Raw genomic sequence first — 16,312 nt, forward strand, 5'->3', positions numbered from 1 at the left:
TGGCCCCAGAGTGCTGGAGCAGCAGCCTCTTCACGGGTCTTGCCGCCCACGTGGTTGGATCCTGAACCTTGCAGGGCCTCCCCCACTGCCCCTGCCCACCCCAAGCCCGGCCCCATCACCCTCCAATTCCTAACTGCCCTCCAGCAGCACACTCGCAGGTGCTGGTCCTCCTTAACCCTCTGCCCGACTTACTCATTCTTTGCCTGGAATGTTCCTCCTGCCACCTCCTCCAAGCCCATAAGCTGGGTCCCGAGCCCTTTCTCCCTGCCCGCCTTGCATGGTTATCGGGCTCACAGATGCACACACAATGGCCTCGCTGCACTTGCGAGGGGAAGCTTGCTGAAGAAGCGGCCCCTCCAAGCTGAGTTCGGCATGCTGATGGGCACGAGTTGGCCAGGCCACAAGGGCCTGAGTGTCTGTGTATGGGGAGAAAGCCAGGGGAGGTTTGAAATGGAGACTGCTGGCGTTTCTTCACTGCCCTAGTGCACCTGGAGTCTTCCATGCACCACCTCTGATCCTTCCAGAGAGTCCTTCCCATTTAACAGAAAGGGAAACTGAGGTTCAGATAACTTGCCCAGGACTACTTGGCTACATGGAGGCAGAGCCTGGATTCAGAAGCAGGCTCTCTCTGGCTCCTAAGGCTGAGCTTTCTTTACGAAAAAAAAGTTATCCTTTCTAAATCTGGAGGCAGACCACCTAGGTTAGGTCTCTGGTCTGCTGCATACTCACTGTGTGACCTTGAAAAAGGAGGTCTGTGCCCCAGTTCCCTCATCTATAAAAAAGGGGATGTTAATAGGACCTAATTCATGGGTGGTTGTATCGAGTATGTTAATATACACAGAGTTCTAGAACAGTGCTTGGCATGGAGAAAGTGCTATAGAAGTATCAGCTGTAAGATTTCCAGCTTGTCTTAGGACAAGACCTATAAGGGCTTTCCATTTCGAGCCACGCCACCACCATCTCAGTCTTTTGCATCTGAGAATTTAAAGGCAAGCATGGGGCCTGGGGGAAAGGCTTACACCAGATCACATGATTTTCCTTACTGGGTGTATTCAAGCTCATTTGTAAGGGAGCAGTTAGGGGAAAGGAAATAATCAAAACCTAAGAGTGTCCTTTACTAGAAGGAGCACGAACAGCAAACCTGTCTTCCCAAAAGTCTCGCTTTTAATGTTCTATCCAGTCATCTCCATCAGCCATCAGAAAGGCCTCAGAAATTCTGCTCCTTTAGCAGATAAGAGTTGAATAACTCCAGTTCATAGCATTGTCACAAAAATATAACTAGTTATACCAGATTGAGGGCTGTATCAGTCTGTTCTCCCATTGCCATAACAAACTACCAGAGACTGGCTACTTTATAAAGAAAGGAGATTTAATTGGCTCACGGTTCTGCAGGCTTTACAGAAAGCATGGCTGGGGAGGCTCCAGGAAACACAATCATGGCAGACGGTGAAGGGGAAGCAGGCACATCCTACGTGTCTAGAACAGGAGGAAGAGAGAGAAGGGGAAGGTGCTACACACTTTTATAAACAGCCAGATCTCATGGGAACTCACCATCATGAGAACAGCAAGGGGGAAATCCGCCCCCACCATCCAGTCACCGCCCACCAGGCCCCTCTTCCAACATCGTGGATTACAATTTGGGTGGGGACACAAATCCAAACCATATCAAGGGCCATAAAGGACACTGGACTGGAAGAGGAGGTCTTTAGGTTTTTCAAGAAGATTCTGGAATGTCCAGGGCTATGTTTCCTGGTCTGCTTTGAGGACCTTTGGGCCACACATCACGTGCTGCAGTGGTGGTATCGGGGCATTCCCTGGAACAAGCAGGGATGATTTTCAGATGCCATTTTAAGTACAAATGGCAAGGAGTGTGTTCAAAATGATTTAATTATAAAATGCTATATTTTGGGATTGAATTTAAATTTTTAATTAACATACTAGTTGCACATATTCATGGAGTACATAGTGATGTTTTGATACACATAATATGTAGCAATCAGATCAGGGTAATTACACCTGTCATCTCAAACGTTTATCATCTTTGTGTTGAGGACATTTAATAACCTCCTTCTGGCTATTTGAAACGATGTATCATTGTTGACTCTAGTCATTGCTCAGTGCTACACAACGCTAGGATTTACTCCTCCCACCGAGCTGGAATTTGACATTCCTTAACAAATCCCTCCCTATCCCCCACCTCTTCCCCCAGCCCTTCCCAGCCTCCTGTCCTCTGCTCCACTTTTTACTTCTAGGAAATGAACTTTTTTTTAGCTTCTGCATATGAGTGAGAACATGTGGTGTTTCACTTTCTGTTCCTGGCTTATTTCACTTAACAGAATGCTCTCCATTTCCATCCATGTTGCTGCGAGAGACAAGATTTCATTCTTTTTTTGTGGCTGAATAGTAAAAAACATGTTATTTTTATGTCATGATTACAAAGGGAATAGATTACAAGTATATTCACCTCTGCTAAAAGAAATCGGCGCTTTAAAAAGAGGTCCAACAGTCTTCATATTCTCTCTCACACCCTCCATCAGTGGGTTGCGCTGCTCCCAGGAGGCTGAGATCACTCATATAGTCTGTCAAGGAAGGACCACTTAGTGGCTGTCAATTAGCAACATCTAAGGTTTCCAGGAGACCCGTTTTCTAAAAAGTGAGTCTATTAGACTAGGCAGGACAAAAAGCTATTTCCGTCTCTCTTGGGGTGTAGGGAATCCATGGTTTTAGGCCTCGACATGACTGACCGCCAGTTTCCATATCGTTCACAGCCACATTACCATCAACACAAATTAAAAGCAAACAATGGTTAAAATATCTAGGTCAGAGGCTCAAAGGGTTTTTTCCAACAGGAATTGGGTGACAAATACTATGCCTCACTGTTCAGAGGAATCCATCTGGCCACAAATGATAAAATACTTTCTTGCCTGAGAAATTGTGGAGTATCAACTCCTGTACCCAAATGTGTAACTGTCTGTCTCCCTGTTAGACTGTGAGGGCGCTGAGATCGGAGGCTGCCTGTCTTAAGTAATTCATCTTTGAACCCAACTCAGCACTGGCCTGGCATATTGAAAATGCTCATTAGATGTTTGCTGAATAAATTGGAGAGTAAATGCATAAATGGATGAATGGACAAATGCATTCGTTTCAAGTTAAAATAATTAAAATTTGGTCAGCCATGGTGGCTCACACCTGTAATCCCAGCACTTTGGGAGGCCAAGGTGGGCAGATCACCTGAGGTCAGGGGTTTGAGACTAGCCCAGCTAATATGGCAAAACCCCATCTCTACTAAAAATACAAAAATTAGGTAGGTGTGGTGGTGGGCGCCTGTAATCCCTGCTACTCGGGAGGCTGAGGCAGGAGAATCACTTGAACCCAGAGGCGGAAGTTGCAGTGAACCAAGATCATGCCATTGCACTCCAGCCTGGGTGACAAGAGGGAAATTCCATCTCTATAAATAGCCTGATATCCTCAAGGTTCATTCATGTTGTCACATGTGCATGTGTGGGAATTTTCTTTCTTTTTAAGGCCAAATAATATTACATTGTATGTATAGACCACATTGTGTTTATCTACTCATTGGCAGGAGAAGGTCCAATAGCCCATGCTCTAAGGCCCTTCCAATGTGACTTGGGCTTATGTCAGAGTTTCAAAGACAGAAACAATTTTTTTTTTTTTTTTTTTTTTTTAGATGGAGTCTCACTCGGTTGCCCAGGCTGGAGTGCAGTGGCATGATCTCGGCTTACTGCAACCTTCACCTCCCGAACAATTCTCCTGCCTCAGCCTCCCGAGTAGCTGGGATTACAGGTGTCCACCACCATGCCCAGCTAATTTTTGTATTTTTAGTAGAGACAGGATTTCACCATGTTAGCCAGGCTGGTCTCGAACTCCTGACCTCAGGTGATGTACCCGCCTCGGCCTCCCAAAGTGTTGGGATTACAGGCGTGAGCCACCACGCCCAGCCCAACAGAAACAACTTTTTATTTATGCAACTCAAAGTAAGAGAATTCCTGAGAAAGCCCCAAGCAGTGATAATCATTTTCATTTGAATGTATTAAAGGCTATATGTATTTATCATCTTTATCAATTATCTTGGACTCAGATGGAAAAAGAAGTCCAAAGTACTTTAGGCAGCCTCGTCTACTTTGTCTCATGTGCTGAAGGAATGTTACGCCCTACGTTGTATTTTAAAGAGAACATGCTGGTGGAATGAGGCAGGGAAGGGAGACCTGCAGACCAGAAATGGTTAAACACCCTTCATGATGTCCACAGTAAGGACACGGGTGTTCACAGAAATGTGTTAGGTTCCCAGGTACAAATGGTGTATTAAGGAGGCATTCTCAATGATTAACAAGTCTGGCAGGGGAAAAGATCTAAAAACAAGCCCTTCGGTGACCACTAAGGCAGTAACATTCATTTTCCTTGCCAAGAAATGTTTGTAAAAGTTAAGACTCAGCAAACCCAGAACAGGCTGAGTCCTTTAGACGAGAAATAAATAACCCCTCGACCACAATCATGGGAGGGTGGCAACACAGATCCAATGAACTGATTCACGCTATTTTTGCTGAGTTTCATATTCTCATGTAATTTTATTTTTTTCAATAAAGGCAGTTTATAAAATTGATGTGCTTGGCTTAGGGTGGGGGTAGAAGCGTTCCATCCAAGGGCAGTAATGCCGGGGGAAGAAAGGAAACCTCCTGCGTGGATCCAGGCTCTGGAAGTTTCAAGGGAGGAGGGCAGGGAGTCCACAAGGGTCCCAGGGCTGTGGAATAGACCAGGCCCACCCACACCCCCAAGCACTAGGCTCAAAATGTAGTCACAAAAAGAGGAGCGCTTGGACTGGACTACAGCTGAAAGCAGAATTTGTGGGTGGAGAGGAGGATGTACTTGCCTTGAAATTATGAGGACAGGGTTTGAGAAGGAAGAGGGGAGTTAGAAAAGAAAAGAACTTTTATCTGAGGAACACAATCCTTTTAATGACCAGGCCCAAAGACACATTAAAATGATACGGCAATCATACCCTCCTCCCGGCTTTGAGCTCTGTCTCCATCTCTTGAAGCTGCTTGCTTCTGCCACAGGTACCTATAAATTAACCTAACAGTGCCACCCTGGACACTCGGACCCATATCCTATAGCTTAACAATGCCTAGCTGTTAGCGAACTCATCAATGTTATTTCTGTAAAGCAATGAGAAATGCTGACAAACAATTTTGTATCAGTTCACTCCCTGTCCGCCTTTTTTGCCTTTAAAAGTCCACGTGTAACTGCTGCTAATCAGAGAGTCTATTCAGGGCAACTTGAATCTATGCTCCCAGGTTGCAATCTGCAAGCTTGGCCCAAATAAACCCTCTACTCAGGTTAATTTCGCTGCAGCTTCTTTCCTTTAGGGTCTGCAGAAGCAAGTTCTTGGTTTGGGGTGATACCAGGCTACACCTCTAGCATGCCCTCCCCCCTTGCCAGGTGCCTCTCTGTCCCCAGGACTTGTGACCTCAGTCCTTGTGTTGGCCACAGCCCCTGGGCCCCTTGCAGAACTTTGGAACAGTGAGTGTGGAGAAGGGACAGCTGCCAACCTAACAACTGCTCTCTCCAGTCTCAGCCCCAAGGCCTCCGCACCCGAAGTCCTGCCTTTTCCAGCAAGGAGTCTGCGGTCTACCCCTGGGCCATGGAGCTGGCAGTTCTGGGGCCCCTGCAAGCCCTGCCCCTCCCTCAGGGACAGCCCCAAGTGCGCATATGCAAAGGAAAGAGCCCTGGCCTTGCCCTTTTCTCTCCTGAGGCCCCGACCCCAGGCTCTCCGGCATGCAGACACGATCTGCTACGGCTGCCATAACAAAGTCCCCCAGATCAGGTAACAAACAGAGACATTTGTGTTCTCACAGTTCTGGAGGCTGGAAGGCTGGGATCAAGGCGTTGGCAGGGCTGGTTCCTTCTGAGGCCTCTCTCCTTGGTTTGTAGACAGCCACCTTCTCCCTGAGTCTTTTTCTCATGGTCTTCCTCCGTGTGTGTGTCCTAAGCTCTTCTTATGAGGAGACCAGTCATGTTGGACGAGGGCCCTACCGTCTGTGCTACAGCCACCAATATCCTGTCCTGTCTCCCTAACAGTGGGGGGTGCTGGCCTTGGTCACCCCCCGGGTCTGGCAAGGGAATGAACACACGCAGGGACCCAGGTTTCAGCTGCACAGGCCTGCGCCCTCCTCCAGCCCAGGGTGCCTTGGCAGCCCCACATCAAGACCCCCCAGCAGCCCCAACATCACAGCCTCCCCTGATCTGTGGTGTTAAGCACCTAGTTAGAGGCTGGGGGTGTCCTTTGGCTCCAGAATCCCTAGGGTTGGGGTCAGAGTTCAGAGAGCTAAACCCTGCCCTCCCACCTTCCCTCAGAGAGGGAGCCCAGGGCGGGGGTCAGGCCTGAGCAGCTGTTTGTTTATGGCCTTCATCCTGCCTAAGTGGAGCCTGTCTCAATGCTGCTCACCTGCCTCTCCTGCCAGAGACCCCTCCCCGCTTCTCAGGAGCAAGAGCAGTGAGCAAGGCCCAAAAAACAGACTCACATTGACAGATGCAGAAAGGCACAAAGTGGCATTTAGCTGGCTTTACAGATGAGGAACTAAGGATCAAAGAGGGTGAGCGATTTGCCTGGGGTCACAGAGCCAATCAGCAGTAGGGCTGGGCACAGACTCAGGACTGATGCCAGCTCTGTGCTCAGTTACTGTCCATGCAATTGAACCAGTACCTGGTGAGTGCCCCCAGGTGCCTGCCAGCGAGTCAGCGTGCCAGGCAGGTGTGCTGCATGTTAGGGCTCCCGTTCTCACCTGCTGGGGCCAGCTCCCCTCAGCTGTAATTTTTGCTAGATAATCTCCCCTTCTCCTATGCCTGCCAGCAAGGCTCTGGGATTCTCTCTGCTATTTCCTTATTTGCTCAGGCTGATGGTCTCTAACTTGTAGAAAACGTCCCGGCCGAGACATCAGTCATGGTGGCAATGAACTCTGATTGCTCATTAGTGAGGATTGGGCTCCAGCAATCGATTTCACTAAGCTCTGTGACCCGGGTCCGTGGAATGCGCTGGTGCTTTGGAGTAAGACAGATGTGCCTTCTTATCTCAGTTCCGCCACTGATGTTTGTGTGACCTTGGGCAAGTAACTTCAAGTCCCAGACCTCAGTCCCCTCCCTGTAAAGTGAAGAGACCATTCCCACAGCCCAGGGCTGCCATGGGGATCTCATGACATAGTACCCTAGCCCATATGGCAGGCACCAAACAGACGTTACGTCTCCTCCTCTCCCTACCAGCTCTTAGTCTTTGCCTAGGTCCTCGCACCTCCCAGGGTGAGAATAAGTGGAGAATTTGAAGTCCATCTAGCAAAGTCAAGACCCTCCAAGGAGTACGCCCTCTTTGGTTGGTGACTGTGCAACTACAGAAGCAATCCTGGCTTCCCAGTCTGAGTGGTGGTGGGAGCACAGGGGTGGAGGAATGCTAGACCCAGCTCAGCCCAGTGAACTTGGGCCAATCTCTCCTCCACCCGGTGCCTCATCTTCACCTTCGAACAGAAGGCATTACCCAGAATATTCCTAAAGCTCCAGCATTCTCAGACTCCCGCAGAGGACGTGGCTCAAGCTGATCCCAGGCTGGGACAGACCCACTTATGCTCCCAAGAAGCCTGGCAGCAGGAGTGAGGGCTGGGCAACCACCTGGCTCCTCCCGGCCTGCACTGGTCTCTTACAGGTGGACGAGGAGAAGCAGGTGACCGTGGAGGCTGGCATCCTCCTGGCCAACCTGCACCCACAGCTGGATGAGCATGGCCTGGCCCTGTCCAGGTAAGAGCCCGTGCTCCCATTCCTGGGTGAGCCAAGGCCGCCTGCCCATCCCCCACCCTGGCCTGGCTGGACACTCAAGGATCTGGCAGGAGCCACAGAGGAGCACCTCCCAATGTGCACCCCTTTCTCTAGGCTCCTGTTCTTCCCCCTTGGGGTGCCTGTCTTCCCATCCCCTATGGGTTCAGGGGCTGTTGTGTTGGGAATAGAAAGAAATGGGCCAGAAATTAGATGAGCACTAAATAACAGTCTCAGAGATGAGACAACCCTGGATTAAGTCATTCTGAAAACTTGCAACAAACAACTCCAGGGATCCAAACACAAGAAAATGCAAATAAACCCTCAAAGGAACAGAAGACCCTGATGACTAAGCCACAGGGTTTCCTGGCATGCCTATCCATGGCTTCACTTGTCCCTCCATCCAAACATGGTATCAGTGATGGCTCAGGTTTAATATCAAGGGATTTCCTTTGAAATAGGAGCCAAACACAGCCAAAGAAGTGAATCTCTAACTGTGGAATTTCTACCATTAGAAACAGGTGACAGGTGTTTGGAACAGTGGTGTAAGCATTGTCTTTGCAGCTGGAAATCATAGCCATGGAAACCTGTGGTTGGTTTTCATGTGGGGGTGGTCTGCACACCTTAGCTTTCTTATCACAGGCCCTGGGGCATCATGATTCCTCTGCACTCTGGAAACCCTCTGTTCTGGCCTCTCTAAGGGCCATGGCAATGCAAACATTTATAGAATATCTGCCATGTGCAGGCCCTTTTCAGACCTTGGAGAGGCAAAAATTAACAAATCCCAGACCCCACAAGCGAGGAGCTCCCAGCAAGGGGCCACATAGACGAGGAACTGGCAGGCATCACACAGAGCAATAGGTTCGATGTCAGTGGAGCATTCAGGGCAGCCTGGGGCCCAAGTTCAGCTTTGGCAGGCAGGGGAATGTGTGAGATGGTGAGCATAGGAACCGGATCCCTTCGGGGGGACCCCCGGGTTGAGCCCCAAAAGATGATTAGGTATTAACCAGCAAGAGGAGAGGAGGGAGGAATCCCAGGCAGAGGGAGCCACAGTAGCAAAGCCCAGGAAAGGGACAGAGTGTGAGGTGTGCGGAGCCTGGAAGCAGACAGTGGAAACAGCCCGTGACCAATGACTAACAGGAGGAAATGTGTTCTTCTTAATTACAGACATCAGCTTCTGGGCCCTGAAGCATCCTTGCCCGTCTATGATGTGTCCCTGTCCTCCCCTAGGGGCCCCGTCCTCCTCGAGTGGCTCCTGGGATGAGGCCCATCTGCTTCTCCAAAGGCAGCTTGGATGTCCCATTCTGTATGTCCTAGGGGGCTGCCTGGGACTGTAGTTCCAAGGATGCTGGGGCGCTTTCAGGAAGAGGAAGGCTGCATGTGGAGTCTGGATGCCCTCTTTGGTTTCACTGTCACACCAGCCTTGTAGGGAAAGGATGAGAGTCTCACTTACAGACACAGAAGCCAGAGTCTTACCCAAAGATGTTGTAGGAAAGGGGTCCCGATCCAGACCCCAAGAGAGGGTTCTTGGATCTCACACAAGAAAGAATTCAGGGTGAGTCCATAGAATAAAGCAAAAGCAAGTTTATTAGGAAAATAATAAAATAAAGCAATAAAAGAATGGGTACTCCATAGATGGAGCAGCCCTGAGGGTTGCTGGTTGCCTATGTTTATGGTTATTTCTTGATGATATGCTAAACAAGGGGTGGATTATTTATGCCTCCCCTTTTTAGACCATATAGGGTAATTTCCTGACATTGTCATGGCATTTGTAACTGTTGTGGCACCGGTGGGATGTAGCAGTGAGGACGACCAGAGGTCACTCTCGTGGCCATCTTGGTTTTGGTAGGATTTAGCTGGCTTCTTTACTGCAACCTGTTTTATCAACAAGGTCTTTATGACCTGTATCTTGTGCCAACCTCCCATCTCATTCTGTGATTTAGAATGCCTTAACTGCCTGGGAAGGCAACCCAGTAGGTTTCAGCCTCATTTTACCCAGCTCCTATTCAAAATGGAGTCGTTCTGGTTCACATGCCTCTGACAAAGTCATGCAGCTGGAAGGCTCTGAGACCCCGTGTGTTTGGTGCCAGGTGGGGCAGGACAGCATGATGGTGAAGCCCAGCTCTGGGAGCAGTCTGCCTGGGCACGAGCCTGCCTCTACCTTGCACCAGCTGTTAGGCAAGTACCTTGTGCGTCGGGGCCACAGAGTCCTGCCTTAGAAAACAAGTCTCTAAAATGGGGGTATTCGGAGGGCTGGTTGAGTTAGAGATGCCCCTCGTAGTATGATTCGGTAAACGTCAGCCTCCTTCATTCTGGTTCTGTCAAGTCCTCGATCCGGGGACTCTGGACATGGGCTTTCTCCTCCCACTGTTATCTGTACCCTCTCAGGGACTGAAGTCCAATTTTCCTTCCAATTGACCCCTTTTTGCTGAAAGCCTCACTTTTATCTCTGTCTTTTAACAGGGTCCTAAGCATCTTCCCTCTTCCTTTTTAGTCTTCATACACTTCATGGAGAAGAGAAGCTCCTGCTGTCCCTTCACTGGCATTTGGGTCACTCTCATTCTTCACTGTTATAAACAATGCTGTGAGGGACATCCTCACATGTGTGCCTGCCATGTACTGGAGTATTTTCCTAGAGCAGAATTTCTAGAGTCCTCTTCTATTTAATCATTTTTAAAAATTTTGGATTCAAGAGCACATGTGCTTGTTTTGTCACATAAGTATATTGTGTAATGGTGGGGATTGGGCTTCTCGTGTACCCATCACCCAAATACTGAACATTGGACCCAGTAGATCATTTTTCGGCTCTCCCCCTTCCCCATCCTTCCCCATTTTTGGAGTTCCAGGTGTCTATTATCTTCATCCTTATGTCCATGAAATTACAGATGTGAGCCTTATGTCCATGTGTACCCACTGTTTAGCTTCTACTTATAAGCAAGAATATGCAGTGTTTGATTTTTCTGTTTCTGAGTTAGTTCACTTAGGATAGTGGCCTCCAGCTGTATCCATGTTCCTGCAAAGGACATGATTTTATTCTTTTTTATAGCTGCATAGTATTCCATGGTGTATATGTACATTTATTTTATCCAATCAACCATTGATAGACACTTAGCTTGGTTCCATGACTTTGCAATTGTGAATTGTGCTGCAACAAGTATACAAGTGCAGGTGTCTTTTTAATATACTGACTTCTTTACCCTTAGGTAATACCCAGTAGTGGGATTGTTGGGTGGAATGGTAGTTCTATTTTTAGTTCTTGGAGAACTCTCCATACTGTGTTCCACAGAGGTTATACTAATTTACATTCCTACCAGCATTGCATAAGCATTCTCTTTTCTCTGCATCATTGTCAACATCTGCTGTTTGGGACTTTTTATTTTTATTTTATTCTTATTTATTTATTTTTTTGAGACAGTCTTGCTCTGTCACCCAGGCTGGAGTGCACTGGTGTGATCTTGGCTCACTGCAACCTCCTCCTCCTGGGTTCAAGTGATTCTCTTGCCTCAGCCTCCTGAGTAGTTGGGACTATATATGTGCACCACCACACCTGGCTAATTTTTTTATTTTTAGTGTAGACAGGTTTTTGCCATGTTGGCCAGGCTAGTCTCAGACTCCTGACCCCCTGATCCGCCTGCCTCGGCCTCCCAAAGTGCTGAAATTACAGGTGTGAGCCACTGCGCCCAGCCAGGACTTTTAAGTAACAGCCATTCCGAGTGGGGTGAAATGATATCTCACTGTGGTTTTGATTTGCATTTCTCTGATGATTAGTGATGTTGAGCATTTTTTGTATATTTGTTGGCCGTGTGTGTCTTCTTTTCAGAAATATCTGAGATCTTCTTTTCACATTCTGCCATTTTCAGAAGAGGCATTATCACCCACTAACCCCACCAATATGGACAAAGAGATGAGAGTAGCCAGGAGGGTGAGCGGGTGGATGAGGGAAGGCTAGAAGAGGCTTGTGTGTCTTTCACTCTGTCCTCATTCAGCCAGGGCAGCCCCAGGTCTCATCTTCTCTCTCTGGGAAGGCATGAGGTGATATTTCCTAATCACTGTCATGTTGGGTTGAAAGTGGGAGATGTGGAGCCTCTGGTGTCCTCCAGCCTCCGTCAAGGGGCCTCGGTCTGCACTGGAGGAACCTGCCACATCCCTGCCCTCCCATCTTTTACCTGTAGAGCACTGTGTGTGAGCTGAGAACAGCTGGGCTCTCGGGAAGCTGTCTCACAGCTTGTGAAGCTCCAGGCGCCTGAGCCCTTGGAGGTCTTCAGAAAATACCTGTTTCCTTCTCCTTTAAGTTAGCGCTGAGGTGACTCAGAAAGTTCCTGGGAAGTAAGATTTTTTAAACTCTGGATCCGCTCTTCATCCTTGACCTTAAGATTGGCAGCTCTTTCTAATTCCCGTCCCCATGGTGCACGCCTCCCAAGGGGTACTGTGATCCTTTCATGATCTTGTTGTCCTGTGCACATGGAAGCCTCGCGTTACTCCTTCTAGGGCCTGGAACGCCAGGCTGAGGGATGAGGCCTTTCTCCTGGAGCCCCTGAAGATTTCTGAGCAGGAGAGGTGACAGGACCTCCTCCTCCTCCTTTCTCACCTCCCCAAACCTTTCCATGTTATTTATTTGTGAGATTTGAACCAGGTTGGTTCCATGAGGATGTTGCAGGCCTTGGTAGGCTGGGTACCTAAGAGAAGCCTCAGCAGGAGCATTTTGGCCTTTGGTTGGTGGAGAGCGAATTTATTGTTGGCAGATGGAGGTTGGAGGAAAGGAAGAAAGGGGTGTTGTGGGTTGTAGAGACCCCCAAAGCCAGGCAGGCAAGCCTCCCCTCAGCCCTGAACCATGTCGCCACTGGCTCATCTAACAAGCCACTTAGATGAAGAAACTGAGACCCTGAGAGAAGACGGGCAGGCCACGTCACACAAGCTAAGTTGTGGCAGATCTGGGATGAGAACCCAGACAGGCGCCGAATAAACTTCTCTGCCCTAAGGGGCCTCGCACCTCAATCTGATGGGCCTGGGAGTGTGCCTGCTGTCCTGGAAAGCCTAACTGGTCTCTTGTGTCCTTTTTGCTTTTTCTTGCTGAGCCCAGCCTGGGCATGGTGTTAGACATGACGGCAGCTGGCGTCGTTGGGTCTGGAATGCAAAACACGGGAATCAGGCCTGGCACCCTGGCCACCCAGGTGAGTCCACCTGCTTTCCCTGCAGTGCTGGCCCAGCTCTGTGGGGGCCTCACACCCAGTCCGTCTGGTCCCCTTTGGCAGAGATGTGACAGGTGCCCTCCAGGTGCATCACTGCCTTCTCCGGCTGATAGTCACAATGAGGAAGGGGCCCTCCTGCATGTCGGTGCTCTGACAGTTGCACAGTGCCCTTCCACCTTCGCTTCTTAGGATCCTCACAGCCACCCTGTGGGAAGGGATGGGCAGGGATGGGGTGCAGGGAAGGGGTGCCGTCTCCACTGAAGATCTGAGCCAGAGCTGCACAGGGGATGGGGCTGTCCAGGTTACCAGGTGCAGGGAGGGGTCAGGATAGGAGTCCGGTGCTTGTGGACCTGGAACCCCTGCCATATAGTCATTGAAAAGCATTTCTTACACTTCACAAGCGACCATTTGGGGAACTGGTTAAGAGCACAGGTCTGAGACTCAGCCCTGGGTTCAAAGCCTGGCTCCACCACCCACTGGGTGTGGAATGCACATTTGGTTGCTTAGCTTCTCTGGACATCTCTGTAAAAAAGAATCACCCCCAGTGGGGAGAGTAATCCTCAGCTCTTCGAAGAGGAACTGAGATAGCACATGTTACACGTGTGGCCGACCAGAGGACACTTCAGAGGATGCCTGTGTCAGGAGCCACCTTTGGAGGGCAATCACCTTGAGCTTTGAATGTTAGGTGGGGCTTCCTCTCTGCCAGGCTGGGCCTCCCTGGAGCAGGGTGCTGGGGTGCTTGCAGAGGCTGGCTGCTCGTTCATCGGGGATGTGCGAGACACTCCTGTGCCGGTGCAGCGGTGCACACACTCAGCTGTGATTTCTTTCTCCTGCGTGAGCGCATTTGCACTGGGGGCCGTGTGTCTCTGGCCCCTGGAGCATCATGGCTAAGCACTGGGGCTCCACCACTATTGTCTGTGTGACCTGGGGCAGGTCTCTTTGCCTCTGGCTACCTCAGTTTGCTTACCTGGAAAATGGGAATGCTTAGGATAGCCATGCATGTGAGGGACTTAGAAGAGTGTATACTGTTAGTGCCCAATAAATGTTTGTGACGGTTTTGCTTGTAAGACAAGGCCTTTTCCAGAGCCCACACTCGGTGCTGTCTTAGAAGCTTCAGCATTGCCAGGGATTAGACCACATGAGTCATCTAAGTTTTCTCTCGACTACACAAATTTCCTCTTGACTCTGCATATGTTTCCTCCCAACCAAGCACACCCTGCCTTGTGCAGGGGTTCTGATGAAGGCAAGTAGCCAAGCAAGCACTGTTTGACTGAATTCTAGGAGTCTGACTCAGGTAGTCCAGGCTCAGAGCAGCACTGAGACCAAAAGCAAACAGCCCAAGGCTGGGCGTGGTGGCTCATGCATGTAATCCCAGGACTTTGAGAGGCCAAGGTGGGCAGATCACTTGAGCCCAGGAGTTCGAGATCAGTCTGGCCAATATGGCAAAACCCCGTCTCTACAAAAAAACAATTTAAAAATTAGCCAGGTGTGATGGCACATGTCTGTAGTCCCAGTGTAGTCCCAGCTACCTGGGAGGCTGAGGTGGGAGGATCACTTGAGCCCAGGAGAGTGAGTGCAATGAGATGAGATCACGCCACTACACTCCAGCCTGGGCGACGGAATGAGACCCTGTCTCTAGTAAATAAATAAAAACAGCCCAAAAGCAATTTCTAGGGGACGCACTTTGTTTTTATTTATATTTCTTGAATTCTGTGAAGGGAAACCTAATTCCCAGTGACTGCTCCTTAAAACTCACTCTGCTTTCTCTTGGGCCTCACATACACACCCTGGTTGCTCCTTGCCCTTCTCCTCCTCCCTCTTTTCACCACAAAGTCCTCAAAAAATCACCAGGCAGAAGGGGAGCATCTGAGGGGATGGGGCTGGGGAAGGGGAAGGACCGAGGCCATTCACATCCATCATTCTTGCGCCCTCCCAGGTAAGAGGCTTTGCAGCAAAGCATAGAGGGATGCGTAGGTCCTGATTCGCTGGAGTCCAGCATGGACATTCTCATTTCCTCCTCAAAGCGGGGTTCACTGCCCAAGGGAGCCCAGTGGTAGCTGAGGGTGAAGGATGACATGAGAGCCACCCCCTTCCTCAAGATTTGGCCCCACTCCTAGTCCACTATCCAGGACTTATGTCAAACCGGTTGCCTCAGTTTCTACAAATGATCAGCAAAGTATGAACGTCACTGAGGCCGGGCGCAGTGGCTCACCTGTAATCCCAGCACTTTGGGAGGCCGAGGCGGACGATCACCTGCAGTTAGAAGTTCGAAGCCAGTCTGGCCAACATGGTGAAACCCAGACTCTACTAAAAATACAAAAAAATTAGCTGGGTGTGGTGGCGGGCACCTGTAATCCTAGCTACTTGGGAGCCTGAGGCACGAGACTCGCTTGAACCTGGGAGATGGTGGTTGCAGTGAGCCGAGATCTTACCACTGCACCCTAGCCTGGGCAACAAGAGCAAAACTCTGTCTCAAAAAATAAAATAAAAATAAAAATAAAAAAGAAAAAGAAAGTCATTGAGTGGCCGCAGATCAAAATGCACACAAGAGTTACTGGCTTTTCTTAGGCGCCCAGCTGAGCAGGCCTGGAAGCCAGTGGAAGGGGCTGCTGTTTTCTTTCACACTTTATCCTGATATTCCCTCATTTTATCCTTACCTCAGTAGTTATAACTGTTATCTCCATTTTACAAACAAGGAAACAGAGGGGCTGAGTAACACACCCGAGGTCATACAGCTAGCAAAGACAGTCCCTGCTGTGGATTGGTTCCTGGATCTTATGGAAGTGTTTTGCAGGCCAGCTCTCATTCGCTTCTCTGCATCTTAGACAAAAGCTAGCTTTTGTAAAACTCATTCTGATGCCCTCACCCCGCTCCCCAGGTGGCCACCATGCCCCATTTCTGCCAATTTCCCATCTCTGGTCTTTGCTCACTGTTAATGAGAATTAGTTCAGCTTTATCTATTCTCTCACCCCAAGCTCCTGGCCACCAACTGCACATGTCAAAAGCAATTTCCATCCAAATTAGCAGGTAGCGGACTGTGAAGTGTTTAAACAGCATCAAGAGAGGTTTTCTCTGGAGATGCCAGGGGAAGGTGTGGAAGTCAGTCATCAGATTTCTACTGGGCACCCTGGTCTTTGCAGAAACCCAAAGGCATCTGGCTGGGTGTGGCTGAGTGGGAGGATCTAGATCCCCAGGTGGATGGGTCCGTGGATGAGGGGAGGGACAGCTTGGCCAACACGTTGCCCAGGAAGAGCAATAGGCAGAGAAGTGCCTGGGACCCTGGCTCCTGGGCTGACCTGACGCCAGAT

The 16,312-nt window shown here is 49.5% G+C and overlaps 1 long non-coding RNA gene across 1 annotated transcript; it reads right to left on the bottom strand.

Annotated features, from left to right (window-relative positions):
- Positions 1-193: 193 nt before the first annotated feature.
- LOC112629929 lies at positions 194-14,640 on the bottom strand. Its single transcript, XR_003120770.1, has 3 exons — positions 14,598-14,640; positions 7,255-7,259; positions 194-671 (listed from the first exon to the last, which is right to left on the bottom strand). It is a non-coding gene; the product is annotated as an uncharacterized LOC112629929 (long non-coding RNA).
- Between the last annotated feature and the right edge of the window lie 1,672 nt (positions 14,641-16,312).

The sequence above is a fragment of the Theropithecus gelada genome, chromosome 8, assembly GCF_003255815.1.
Source record: "Theropithecus gelada isolate Dixy chromosome 8, Tgel_1.0, whole genome shotgun sequence".
NCBI lineage: Eukaryota > Metazoa > Chordata > Mammalia > Primates > Cercopithecidae > Theropithecus > Theropithecus gelada.